Raw genomic sequence first — 15,000 nt, 5'->3', positions numbered from 1 at the left:
GAAGAAGGCCAGAACTCAACACAAAAGAGAAGATGCCTCCCCCCATAATACAAGCCTCTTCCCCAAGAACCGAAGAAAGAAGGTACGATCCATCGGCAGCTTGGCACCCGGAAAGGTACTGCCGACGAAGGTCCCCAAGACTGGGACATACTACAAGGAGATCCCGCACTGTCAAAGGAACCAGACAGTCATCGCAATAGGGAGGGGGCGCCCTCTCCATTAAAAATAACATGGGTCAGCCTAGCATGGCAGATCCAGAGACGAGCCAAAGCTGTTTCCCACTGTCGGGACAGTTCCACATTCCCCCCATCGCCCAGGTTCCTATGAAAGCTGTGGAGTTTGTTCGCCCCTGCTGCATCCCACCTCTGTTGCCAGCAGAGACGGACAGTCTCCACAGTGGCTCCACATAAATCCTCAGATGGGACACGGTATTGAGGAGAGGAAGGGCTAGAGGCAGCAGCTCTCGCCAAAGAGTCAGCACTCTCATTGCCCACGACACCCCCATGTGCAGGGACCCAACACATTTGTACAGAGTATCCTTGCCTACATAATAAGAGGAGCCACTCCAAGACAGACAAGACCAGGGGATGTGATGGGAAGCCACGAGACAAAGCTTGTAGGACACTGGCCGAGTCACTAAAAATAGTATAAGAAGCAGGAGGAAAGCTAAAAATCGATTCAATCACAACTAAAATGGCAGTAAGGTCAGCAGTAAAAACAGATGCACAAGGAGGGAGACTCCCACCACGGCTAAAATCACGAAAGATGACACCAAAGCCTGTCCCCACATGGGATTTAGAGCCATAGAGTATATACAGGGATTGAGTCATTGTGAGCAGAGGCATGTTCTTAAAAATAAGACAAAGCTGCCTGTGAGGAAGGAAAGGCCTTCCTCTCAAGGAAGTAGTCACATGGTTGTACCTCTGGAAGAAACCAGGGGGCCACTAGGGGGACATGCACAAGGCAAACAGGAGAGGACTGGACACCCAACTCCTCCATGGCAGCCCTAACTCTGTACCCGAATGGGTGTGGATAGCGAGGGTGGGTGTCATAAAAGGGGAGAAGAGTGACATCAGAGACAGTCTGACAACTCAGTGAGGCTGGAAGACGGTGAAGGCGGTGCCAACACTGCACCATTAAGGACTGCTGGCAGAGATCCAGGGGTGGTTCGTTCGCATCAACCAACAGGCATTCAATTGGTGAGGACCGGAAAGCTCCAGTTGACAGGCGAATCCCAGCATGATGGACAGAATTTAGTAGCTGCAGCCGTGCCTCAGTAGCAGAGGAGTAAACCACACACCCATAGTCCAATTTGCTCCTAACTAAGGCACGGTAAAGTCGGAGCAGGATGGTTCTGTCAGCGCCCCAAGATAAGTGAGATAGGATCCTTAAGAGAGACAGGGCACGGAGGCATGAGAGTTGTAATGAATGGATATTAGGTACCCACGTCAGTCTCCTGTCGAAGACAAGTCCGAGAAACCTTGTTCCATCAACACATCGCACCCTGTGGCCATATAACTGGAGATCTGGGCCGGGGTGAACTCCTCTCAAGCGGCAGAAATGCAAGGTCACCGACTTTGTTGGGGATAAATGGAAGCCGTGCACTGTGGCCCACTGAGAGACCCTGTCCAGAGCGAGCTGCATGCGGCGTTTAGCCACGGACATTCAGGAAGCAGCATACCATAGGGCCAAATCATCAACATACAGTGAGGCTGACACCCCGTCTGGAATAGTGGACACTATACCGTTCAGTGCTATTGCAAAAAGGGTCACACTGAGGACACTTCCCTGAGGCAACCCTTCCTCCTGAGGGTATGAAGGAGACAGGGTGACACCAACCCTAACTCTGAATGAACAGTCACGCAGAAAATTTATTATAAAGAGGGGTAGCCTGCCACGTAAACCAAAGGAATGGAGTTGTTGGAAGATACCAAACCGCCATGTAGTATCATAAGCCTTTTCTAAATCAAAGAAAATGCACACTAGATGCTGCTGTCTAGCAAAAGCATCACATGCTGCAGACTCAAGACGGACAAGTGCATCTGTTGTTGAGCGACATTTTCGAAAACCAGACTGACACTGAGAAAGATATTCATTCCTTTCTAGGAAATACATAAACCCCTTAACCATGGGGCGTCACTTTCGTGACGCTCGGGAGCAAGGGATCATACTGCGGGATGTCACTTTTGTGATTCTGTGTTATTTTGAATTTGCCCGGGCTTCCAAGTGGTGGCTTGTATCATCTATCAGTACTACCAGTGTCCAGCTATACTCAATTCTGCTAATGTCACCTGTACTCCCATCCACTGTTGACAATTTAGCCATTTTTCTCCTGTCCTTGACTCCCCCCCTCCTTACCTCCCCTCCATTACCCTCTCCTCCAGCCTGACCAGCTCCGCTGCACTACACAAATGCTGGACGGATTTTTCCACTCATTTTATCCATTGAAATGTACCCTTTGCCCTATTCTTATACAAAATAATATATAAACGAAAGAGAAAAGGTAAGTGATACTGCCAGACATCTGGAATGGGCTAATTATCACCTGGCAACACCTCACATGCACTCGTTCGCTAATTTTCCCTGTTTATTTCCCCTTGAAATATGCCGTATGACCTGTTCTCATAATAACAATACGTATAAGAAAGGAAGGGAGAAGCCTAAGTGATATTTATATTCACCTGGAACTACCTAATTTATAATGTATTGTCTAGATTTCCTGCCAATCATTTCATAGCGCATATATTAGCAACTGTCACCACGCTGACATTGGCAGCCTTTCACTGCCCCTAGGCAACAACATTCAGTTTACTGTCGTCTTTCAAGGTGAAACCATGTCGGATTCACGCCTGTCCAATTCCGACCCTTTTTAGCCCCATGTAAAGGGCCCTGTGACCTCTACCCCTACTAAACCTCATGTGGAAAGAGGCAAAGGGCTAGGTGACTGCTGTGGAACGTGAACTGGCTAATTTATCAACGAAAATGATGGACAGTGACTATGATCTTTCTTGTGACTCTAAAACAGTGCAAGTGGAAATGTAAATAATGTGTAAACAGCAAGTGAAAGCAATGAATGTAAATATAAGTGAACAGTGGAAAATAGTTTTATAAGTTACTGCAAGTGACAGTGCATAACATAGTGTAAATAAAATAGGAATGTAAATAAAATAGAGAATGTAAATAGAAATGTAAATGAGTAGTAATATAAGAATACGAGTATATATACTAGGAGTAATGAAAGTGGAAGTTTCACTCTAGCATGTATGAATACTATGAGTTATGAAAGTGAAAGTGAAAGTGACAGATTCGCTCTCAACGCTAGTATACAGGACGAGAAAGTGAATGTCTGGAGTGAAAATAAACTACTAGTACTGAAAGAAACTTATATATAAATATTGTATATATAAATATGTGTAATAAAGTACTAGGAATATAAAGTATGAGTGTGTTTATATATAATAAATGACAGCTCCACCTCAGAATACCATCAGGGAACCAGCACGGGAGGAAAGCTCATATGCACTCGTAATTTACATTGCTTTCACAGTGTTTTCTTTTTTTTGGAAAATGGATTCCAAACTACTTGAAATCGATAGAATAGTGTTTGTAGTTATAATATCAGGCAGTGGTAACCATATTACGGGGTATCGGGAACTGTAAAGTGGAGACTTCGTTACCCAACTTCAGAAGTCTCCATAAGTCCTATGGTACTCGATGAAGGCTCAACAAACATCCTAGGAGAAAGCTGAAGGTATGTGCCATATGCATATATAATTATAATATTCTAGGACTAATAACTGATTTTTGGGAAATATTTTTAGAAAGTCTGTTGAAGCACGAATATCCTAGCACGCCACGCAAGTCGAGCCAAAACAACCCTGCGGTTTAGGGGTTAAGCGCCTGTTGACCATTTTCTCAAATAATTTGCACATGCAGGACGTTAAGGCAATTGGCCGATACTCCATGGCCTCACGCCAAGAGGTGGGAAGAGAGGATTCCCTCCAGATTCTGTTATAAAGGCTGTGGAGAAAGGACAGTGCATCATCATCCAGGTGTCGAAGCATTGCTTAGGGAATATCATCCGGCCCTGGTGAGGTGTCACGGCAGAGGGAAAGGGCAGATTGGACTTCACGACCAGAGAAAGGGAGATTGTAGGACTCCACATTCCTCTATCTCCCGTTGTCTGGCAAATATTGGTGAGCTAGCACCTCTCTGACTGACTGCCGCAAAGGCGGACACAAAAATATCAGCCACAGCTGCTGGGTCACCAACAGGCTCACCATTAGACATCAGCATGGGGGACCTACCTTGAGTGAATTTTTCCGATGTCTTTCGCACCCTCTTCCACACCTGAGACACTGGCGTCTTTGAGTTTACAGATGACACATATGCCATCCAAGAGTCCCACCTAGCTTGTTTCAGTACCCAACGAGCCTTTGCCCACTCCCTTTTGAACTCGACAAGATAATGCTCTGTTCTGTATCTACAATAACGGGAGGAGGCTAACTTTTTCTCATGTACAGCAACACTGCAAACCTCATTCCACCATGAGACTAGTCGATAGCAATATGTGCCAGAGGTTTTAGGAACAGCATGAAGGGCAGCAGAATGCAGAACGGAGGTAAAGAACGAAACAGCATCATCAATATGTGGAAAGTCTTCAACGGAGACATCAACAGAAATCAGAGAAGAGAAAAGGGACCAGTCTGCCTTGTCCAATCTCCACTTCGGTAGACGGGAACAGGGACTAGATACTGCTGCAGTAAGGAGGATGGGAAAGTGATCACTTCCATGGAGATCCCCCATAACCTCCCAGGTAAAGTCCAGGAGACAGTCAGGAGAGCAGACAGACAGGTCAATTGCAGTAAACGAACCCGTTTGGGGGTGAAAATGGGTAAACACCCCAGTATTGAAGAGGGCAAGATCCTCATCCTCCATTAAGGACGCCAACAAACTCCCATGTTGGTTAATAAGACAGTCGCCCCACAAAGGGTGGTGACCATTAAAGTCCTCCAAGAGAAGAAAGGACCTAGGTAACTGACCAAGCAGGTTCTGGAGTTCCATCCTACTGACTCCTGTGTTGGGTTGTAAATAAACGGAACAAACTGTATACCAGCAGTGGGCATACAACCGCACAGCAACACACTGGAGGTTAGACTGGAGGTGGACTGGCCGATGAGGGATGTCAGCCCTCACCAAAACAGGACCACCTCCAACAGGATCCTGGGTTGGAGCTGAGTAAAAAGCATCGTACCCAGGTGGTGCATGAGGAGTGGCAAGCCCTACAAGAGTTTCCTGGAGACACACCCACAAAGGGGAATAAGCCAGGAGAATCTCCAGCTCCTCCCAATTACCATGCAGCCCTCGACAATTCCATTGTAATATATTGGTTGAGAATGCCATAGTATCCACAGCGAAGGAAGAATCAGATCGAGAGGCAAGACAACCTTGCCCCCAGCAAGCAACTAGATTTAGATTGCTGCTTAGAACTGCCCTTAGAAAGGGACTGCCTGGCACCGTTAAGGTGTATAGTGTGCCGCCCAGCTGAAGATAACCTGGAGGAAAAAGAAGAGGGCCGGACAATGGTTTTCTTCTATGGCGGGGCAAGAGATGGTTTGGCAGGTGGACCTCAAACTGCCCTAGCCGGAATAGAGCAGGTACTGCCACCACGAGAAGGAGCACGATCAGTAGCACGTCCCACAGTACTGGAATCCTGAGAGGGCAAGGCCTCATGCAGCAGAGCAGGTGCATCAACGACCTGAGGACCACCACTATCTGGTGGTGGCTGGGTCATCAGCGAGACGCCATCCCCAGCCTGCACTTCCCCTGACCCCTGAGCATCCCGAGGAGGAGTAGTAGTGGGCTCCACTGAAGAGATCTTTGGTAGCAGTGCTTTGTTTTTTCAGCACTCTGAGGAGCCACGGCGACGCTTACCTTGCACAGGAAGGACATCAGGAGTTTTGGATGTGTCAAAGCATGGTGTAGCATCGACACGGGTGTTTGTCACAGGAGGAACTGGAGGAACTGGGATGGGGGAGGCATTCCCAGATGCTGGAAGTACCACCACAGAGGGGACACTCCCAGAGACAGGAGCCACCTCCCCGGAAGAAGCACAACTGCTTCCAGGCTGCACTCCCTCGGTGGAACCCCCCGGCCGAGAAGGCCGGGAAGTAGAACCCCGAGAATTTGATGGGGCATTGTGTGATGGCAGGGGCACCTGCTGAGTAGCTTTATGGCGAGACAACACAGCAGCAAAGGTAACCCCAGGGCGAATGAACAGCTCCCTTACCCTGGCCTTTGCCTCAGAAAAGGAAATTTTCTCCTTCGTTCGGACAGAAATAATCTCATATTCATACTTGTATACTTCGCAATCCCTTGAGGAGGCTGCATGTGCTCCTCCACAGTTCAAACATTTAGAGGGTTGAGAACAATCATTCATACCATGAGAAATTCCACCACAATTTCCACAAACCTCAGGAAGGCCAGACACTTCCCGCCTGCAAGAACGGCAAACATGACCAAATCTTTGACAATAATAGCATCTTCTAGGTCAGGGAACATAAGGTTTAACCTTAAGCTTCCACCACGCAGCGGTGATAACATCTGGCAAAGTAAGACGATCAAATGTCAAGATAAGGGTGGCCGTGGGGGGTTAAAATCCCATCAACTTTCTTCATTATTCTTTGTACTCCTATAACTCCCTGAGGAGCCAGCCCCTCTAAGAGGGAAGAATCAGAATATGAGACCAAGTCACGAGAATATACAACCCCTCGGGACTGATTTAGGACCAAGTGATGAGAGGCAGATACAGGATAACCAGCGACCATAGTTAGGGACTGGATGCATGAACTCTCTTCATTCGTGGCTTCTAGCAATAGAGAACCATCACCCTGCAAAGAGACCTTGTGGGTAAATCCACATGCTGTAACTAGACCAATGTGAATCTGGAAACAGTTCAGGTTCCAGAAGGAAGTACCATCATCTGTTTTAAGGACTATATATTTTGTGTAAGAATGCTTCACAAAGACACCAGGTAAAAACTCAATACAGGGAACATCTGTACTCGCAGTTATGGCAGATGACCCAGAGGGTACAGGGTCATCGGCCAGAGAGAGACCAGTTGATAATGACTCGTGCAGCTGGTCACCGACCGCACGAGTGGTTAAAGATTTGGCTAATATATCCATACATACACTGGCAAACATAAATTGGCACCAAGAGCCAAGGGAAACCGCCTGCCAGGGAGTGTGGGGACCGAGCGCGGTCTGATGGGAGCGGGGTACCTCGTCCCCAGAGGATGTACCAAAAAGGACACCCCGTGTTATGAAAGTTTGCTCCCACCAGTGCAAAGACCCCCTTCCCCAACACCCCCCAGCCCAGACACCCAACCAACCAACTCAGGACAGCACTAAGGCGATCCCTCTCGAGGGCAGCACCGATGACCCATATGGGTAACCTACGTTTCGGGCAGCGCTTAGTCAGACCCCTCACCCACAACCCTACCCGCATGGGAGACCCTGCCAGATGTCGTTACATCCACGGGCAGGCTTGTGGGATCACAGGGGCACGCAAGCTCTCCCACCGCGACAAGGTGGCTGCCCACGGGGGGGCTTATTGGCAGATATTGCCCTTACCTTCTTGGGGAAGAATATATAAATATACCATATTTTTCGGTGATATTTTGGGTGAAATAGCATAAGTAAGAGTTACTTTCATTTCTAAAAGATACTTGCTTAACCAGTATCGTAATTATCGGTCAGAAAAATAACACTGAAGTTTAACTAAGACCCCCTTAGCCCGATGAAACGAAAACGAGACATAGTTTCTGGTGGTGTCTGGCATATTTTCCATTGTGCGCGAACGCTCCTATGGACTAAACCAGTTAAAAAGTAATGCAGAAGAACTTTGGAAGAAAACAAGAAAGATTGATAAAGAAGAACGAGAATGATAATTTTCGGAGGAAGAATTCTGAAATTTGTAAAGAGGAACTGGGGAAGTAAAAAGGGAGATGGAATTGAGAAAACCGAAGGAAACAGGGGAAAGGAAAGGAAAGATAGTTCAGAAAACCAAAGGATGTGAAGGAAGAAAATAGAGAAAGATTGGAAAAAATTTAAAGACAGAAGAGAATGAAAAAAAAAAAGAGAGAAAGCTAAAGAAATGACGGAAGGGAATTAAAAAAAAAAAAAAAATTCTAAAAGCAAGGGAGGGAAGAAAGAGTTTTTTTTTTTCGAGAAAATCGAAGTAAATGAATAGGAAACGGGAGAGAAATATAGATCAGAGGAAAAGAGAAGATGAAAAGGGACAGATTCTGGACGGAACCGAAAGCAAGGAAAGGGAGAAGGATGATGAGGGAGAGAAGACTATGAACACCGAGGGAAATAAAAGAGGAAAACGAAAGTATTAAAGTAAAAAATGAGATAGTGATACAAAGACGAGGGAAGAAAAGTGTGATGAAAATAATGATGGGTGAGAAAGAATAAATAAATGAAGGAGTTAGAGGGGAAGACAAATCTGAAAAAAAAAAAAAAAAAAAAGGGTGAGGGAGAAAATAAGTGAATTAGATAGACAGATAGATATGGAGAGAGAGAGAAGGAAGAAAAAAATGCAAGCTTGTCAGAGAGGGAAGCAACAGGTATAAACGATAAAGAAAAAAACAACTGACAGGGAGAGGAAGAAAAACAGGCAGAGGGAGAGATTAAAGAGAGAAAACAAGAAAGGTGAAAAATTTACTGGAGAAGTATTTAATAAGCACACGGAGGAAGTGGTAGACGAAGGAAGTGAATGAATAATAGAGACGGGGGGAATATATAAAGGGTGTGGAGTGAATGAAAAACGAAGAGGGAGAGAGACACAACGGACAGGGTAGTAATTAAAAACAGTATTGATGAAGAATACCAGATTCAAGAGGGCTGAATCAAAATAGAACAAGAAGCGGTGCCAAGGCACAGCAAACCCGTCTCCGGCAGTCATTTTAGTGCTGACGTATAAACAGAACAGGACATCTAGTTAAGATGGCACATACAAAATTTGGAGTAAATTGTGTGAAAACTGACGATTTTATGCCCATATGAAATTTTAGGCCGGACCCACCCGACACTGAGCCCCCTACCGGTAACTGACAGGCAACCACCCTGATGTAATGAAACATGTTGTAGGATGCAGATTTGAAAGTTGCTTCTTTAGGTTTTGGTTTCATGTCGATATGACGAATTTGAAAGGAGTTATGACGAATATCGGTTTTTATCCGTCCCTCACGCTTTTTTTTTTTTTTTTTTTTTTTTACATTTTTGGGGCCTACTGCCTGGGCCTTGGCCCAATTTTACCCAAGATTTAATCAGGCGATCAGAAGGTCATAGCCTATCATCCTTGTAATTTTAGTCAAAATCGCACAAGTAGTTTTCGCGTAAGATGTTAACAGACTGACAGACACACAGACAAACAGACAAACAAACAAATAGACAAGCCGAGTGAAAATAAGACCCGTCCCTGAGCACCTTCGGGTCGGGGACGGGTAATAAGAAGCGAGGAATCGCTCTCTGTCTCTGTCTGTCTGTCTGTCTGTCTGTCTCTCTCCATATTCCATCCTAATTACCACGCATATATTACCAGTTCAAATATCACCAACAAACTCTCCCCCAGCTGTCCTCTCCGCCTCGTGAATTACAAGTAGCGCATATTTTTGCCGAATGTCCAGTGTTAGTCAGGCGTCATTTGTTCACACCACGAACCTATTTTGCTCAATTGGCCAGCTCTTTTTTCACCAAAGTTTACCTGTTTTTTAATCAGTATCACATTGCTGCCATGTCCGTATTATTCTTGTTACCCATTTTTCGAAGCTCTAGAGTTCGTCATGGTAATGTTATCAAAATATATCAAAACTGTGCACACGATACTGATTTTTCCTTTATTTTTAATATATGATATGTATATTATGTTGATTATATTATACCGCCGAGATGACAATTGATAACTGTGAGTATGCTCCTAGTATGCTGAGGCGTTCAGTATTCAGTGTTCGTCAGGCTGTGTCCGTCGTTAAGCAGGTTTTACGTGGATAAGGATTTCTCTTATTTTTACTAAATGCATTATGTGCATTCGTACATTCTGAAAATACTTGGAAATTTTCTGATATTTGGAAGTTTTTATTGGAGAAGATTTTGCCAATACTAGCTACAAAGTTCCTTTCACTGCAGTTGATGCGACTCATGGTATAGATAAGGAGCACGGGGAAATTAAGACGAAATCAAGGATTACTAGAGTCACAGGGAATGAACATGCACTGAAAAAATACTTTACAATGACTCAGGCACTGCATAGGGTTCTACAAGAATACAAAGACTTTGCTAGAATTAAAATAAGACAGCAAAGCATACTTTTTCATGAAGTTGCATGGGGAAATATCGGTGAAATGCGTGGCAGTGACTCAGTTACTGTAAAATTTATCCAAAAAGAGAGTAAACCTTTTCAGAAAAGTGATGTGTTTAATTTTGCAATGTTTGCTGTTACATCTAGGAAAATTATGCACAAACACTGACTATGGAAAATGCTGCAAAGGGCTTTGGAGAATATTCTTTCATCATGAATTGTGGAAAAATTTGTAAACATCTGGGATGTCCAAATGAAGAACTATTGGTTTAACTTCAAAGATGTGCGAGTCATAATAACTATCTAATATACTATAGCAGTAGCCAGGTGTGTGTGTGTGTGTGTGTGTGTGTTCTTACCTGATTGTTCTTACCTAATTGTATCTTTATAGGAATGAGTCAAGCTCGTACTGTCCCGTGTCTTAAACCATATTTATCGTACGTATCCTTAAATTTGTGAATTGTTTTGGCACACACTATTTCATTCGGTAGTGCATTCCATTGATCAATTGCTCTGTTTGGGAAACTGAATTTCCTTACGTCTTTATCACCTCTCTTCTTATGCAGTTTTTTGCAGTGTCCTCTTGCTGATGCTTCTCCATATGTTAAGTAATCACTTATGTCTATTTTCTCCTTCCCTGATATGCACTAATATAGCATTATCATGTCACCTCTTTTCCTTCTCTCCTGTAGTGTTGGTAGATTCAGTTTATTTGGTCTTACTTCGTAGCTTAGGTCCCTTAAGCTTGGTATCCATCTTGTAGCGGCCCTTTGAACTTTTTCAATCTTGTCTATGTGCTTTTTGAGATGAGGACTCCAGACTACTGATGCATATTCCAGGGTTGGTCTAATGAATGATGTTGTTATCCTTCTTAGCATGTCTTCATTTATGTATGTGAATGCTATTCTCATATTTGCAAGCAGTGTATACATGTTCCATACCTTCTCGCTGATGTGGTCAGCCGGAGATAGTCTGTTATTGATAATCACACCTAGGTCTTTCTCTCTTTCTGATGTGTATAGGGTTTTATTTCCTAACTTATAATCCCAATCAGGTCTTTTTCCACTTTTACCAAACTTGATTACATGACACTTGTCCACATTGAATTCCATTTGCCATGTACTACTCCATTCATGAAGTTTATTTAATTCTTCTTATAGCTCTTTACAAGAGTCTGTGTTAGTAAATCTCCTTTGTATTTTTGCATCATCTGCAAACATATTCAGATAGCTCTCATTCCCAGTGTTACTGTTTATATCATTTATATACACTAAAAACATGATTGGTGCCAGCACTGAACCCTGTGGTACTCCACTAGTCACTTCTTTCGACGATGTGTAGTTTCCTCTTAGTACTGTTCTCATTTCTCTTTTTATGAGAAAGTCTTGCATCCAACAAAAAAGTTTGCCTCGAATTCCTCCTTGATGGTACCGTTTCCATAAAAGTCTTTGGTGTGGTACTGTGTCAAAAGCTTTCTTGAAATGTAAATAGATACTGTCCACCCATCCTTCTCTTTCCTGTATTGTGTTTGTTACTCTGTCATAGTAGCTCAACAGATTAGTAACACATGATTTTCCTTTTCTGAAACCAAACTGTCTTTCTGTTATCATACTGTGTTCTTCTAGATGATTTACCCAAGCTTTTCTTATTAGCTTTTCTAATACCTTGCTTACAACACTGATCAGTGATACTGGTCGGTAGTTGAGTGGATTTTGTCTATTTCCTTTCTTGAATAAGGGGACAATATTTGCTTTTTTCCAAATATCAGGTAGTTTACCTTGAGTCAAGGATTTCTTGAAAATTAAAAATAATGGTTTACTTAACTCCTTTGCACATTCTCTTAGTACCCAACATGAAATTTCATCAATACCACTTGCTTTTCCTCTGTCTAATCTACTTAACTCCTCCTGTATTACTTTTTCTGCTATTTGTATATCTGGTAGTATATGTGGACATGCATGTTCATCATAGTCCTTCTCAAAAATTTTTTCTTCTGTAAAAACTAATTGGAAATTCTTATTTAGTGCTTCACAAATATCTTTCTCTTGTGTATAAGTGATTCCCTCGTCCGTAATTGTTTGTATTATATCTATTACTTTGGTTTTGCTTCTGATATAGCTGTAAAACAGCTTTGGTTGATCACTACTTTTATTTATTATATCCTCCTCAAATCGTTCTTGGGCTTCCCTCCTTATTCTTGTATAATCGTTTTTTGCCTGTTTGTAATTATTATACGCCTTTTCACTATTATGTCTTCTGTATCTATTCTACAACAAATCTCTTCTTTCTTTTGATTTTTTACACTCTGTATTGAACTATTTCTGTATTTTCTTATCTGCTTCTTTGTGCTGTGGGATGTACTTCTGGACTCCTATTTCATAAAATTCACAGAACTTTTTATATACAGCATTTAAATCTTGTCCTCTAAGCTCATTTTCCCAATCAACTTCTAAGAAATACTTCTTTAGGTCTTGATAATTTCCCTTTTTATAGTTTAGGCTCTTTTTGTAACTGTCATTGCTGTTTACTATGTCATATGCTATCCTGAAGTTATAATTTAGTACTGCATGATCGCTTTTGCCGAGTGGAGGGTGATATATTAAACTGTCAATATCATTTTCTTGCCTAGTAAATATTAGATCTAGCACTGAAGGTACATCAAGTCCTTTTTTTCTGGTGGTTTCCCTCACATGTTGCGTTAGGAAGAACTCTTGTACGAGATCCAGGAGCTTTTGTTCCCAACAGCTTTCTTGGCTATTTATATCTAGAGTATTCCAATTTATATTTGTATTGAAATCCCCAGTTAGTATAATTCTTTCTGATTTCTCTTCCATTTTATGTAGTAATGATCTTAAACTCTGAATTGTACTCTCTGCCAGGTCCTCATATTCATCGCTTTCCCATGTGTTTGATCTGGGTGGCATGTACAAATTGGCTACAGTTACTTTGCCTTCAGATGTGTTGATCTCTACTGCAATCAGTTCTACTTGTGATGGTATATATAGTTTTATTTCATTGACTTTTAGATTTTTCTTAGTTAATATTATAATTCCTCCTCCTTTTTTTAAATTTCTGTCTCTTCTCCATATATTGTATTCCTCTAAGTTTAGTATGTCATTGGTTATCCTTGGTGTTAATTTTGTTTCAGTTAGGCATATTATTTGTGGTTCATTTTCTCTGACAATCATTCATCTCTAGTAATTTAGATACCATTCCATCCACATTTGAGTACATCAGCTTTATCATCTTGTTTATATACTTGTCATGACATGGTTCTACTACCTTCCTCCTTTTTATTCTATCCTGTTTGTGTACCACTTTCGTACCTGCAATCCTATTATTTTGTAAAAAAAAAAATTCTTCCTCTCCTCTTCTGATCTTCCCTCATTTTTTGTTTTTGCTTCCTCCCTTTTCTCTTTCAGTAATTCCAGTTCCTCTTGTGTTAGGCATCTTTGTGTGTGTGTGTGTGTGTGTGTGTGTGTGTATTTTGGGCAGCCAAAACTACACATTTAAATCGCACCAAAATTGGCACAAAAGTCGCAAAACATTCGCTGATGTGAAAAAACTTTGTCCCATCATGTTTGAAAAATTTTTACTATACTTAATGAGAGATAATATTTTTACCAAAAAAAAACCTCTCCTGGCGTGAGTGCGTGAAATTAGGGTTGCGTTTTTGATGGCTTTCTAACTTACTATAGCAGTAGTTGTGTGTGTGTGTGTGTGTGTGTGTGTGTGTGTGTGTGTGTGTGTGTATTTTGGGCAACCGAAATTACACATTCAAATTGCACCAAAATTGGCACAAAATCGCAAAGAATTCGCTGATATGAGAAAACTTGGTCCCATCACGATTGAAAAACTTTTACTGTATTTAATGAGTGATCAAATTTTGACCAAAATACACGCTCCCGGCAACTGGTCGGTTGCCATCGCCGAGTGGTTAATATCTTGGACTTGTGTGAGGACAACTTGGGTTCCATTCTCGAAGCTGCAAATAACATGATCAATTGGTTAGCTGCAAAAAATCCAAGTGACAACGTTAGACTAGAACAGCACAAAAACGTGACTCAGATTACCTGAAATTATTGTAATGCGTGCGTGAGGTGCGAGGAAACGAGTAAAAAGCATGCGGAAACGAGTGCGAAGCACGAGAAAGCGAGTGTGCAGCGCAAGAGCCCTCCGCAGGAGCAAATGCGAGAGGGCCCGAAGAGTCCACGAGCACTTGTTAATATCAATGGTCAGTCAAAAAATCAGCCAGAAAGTGAAGAAGACTCATCTTTATAATATTAGCAGCAAAGCTGAGATAGATAAGTACGCGTCTGATAAATTTATGACCCACTTCAGAGGCAAGACAAAAATGTGATTGTGATGCACCATGCAACAGTGGATGTCAACTGCTTCCTGTCTGTCCTTGTTAGAATACCAGAGAGATGGCTTCTGGTCGACACAACTTTCAAGAGGGAGACCAGTTTATCATCCCTCAGTGCATTTGATGAGATGCACAAAGACCCAGACCCCATCTTTGATGTCTTCTCAGCGGACACAGATGTTTTTGTTCTTCCCATAGGCTGCCTTTCTTTCTCTGTAAAGTCAAGTGTCCTAGAAAGGAGGTGGAAAGTGAGACTGTCCCTATATATA

Source organism: Coenobita brevimanus, chromosome 99 (genome assembly GCF_032717465.1).
Source record: "Coenobita brevimanus isolate Jiangsu-jjx chromosome 99, ASM3271746v2, whole genome shotgun sequence".
NCBI lineage: Eukaryota > Metazoa > Arthropoda > Malacostraca > Decapoda > Coenobitidae > Coenobita > Coenobita brevimanus.
The sequence above is the reverse complement of the archived record's forward strand: the minus strand, read 5'-3'. Positions refer to the sequence as shown.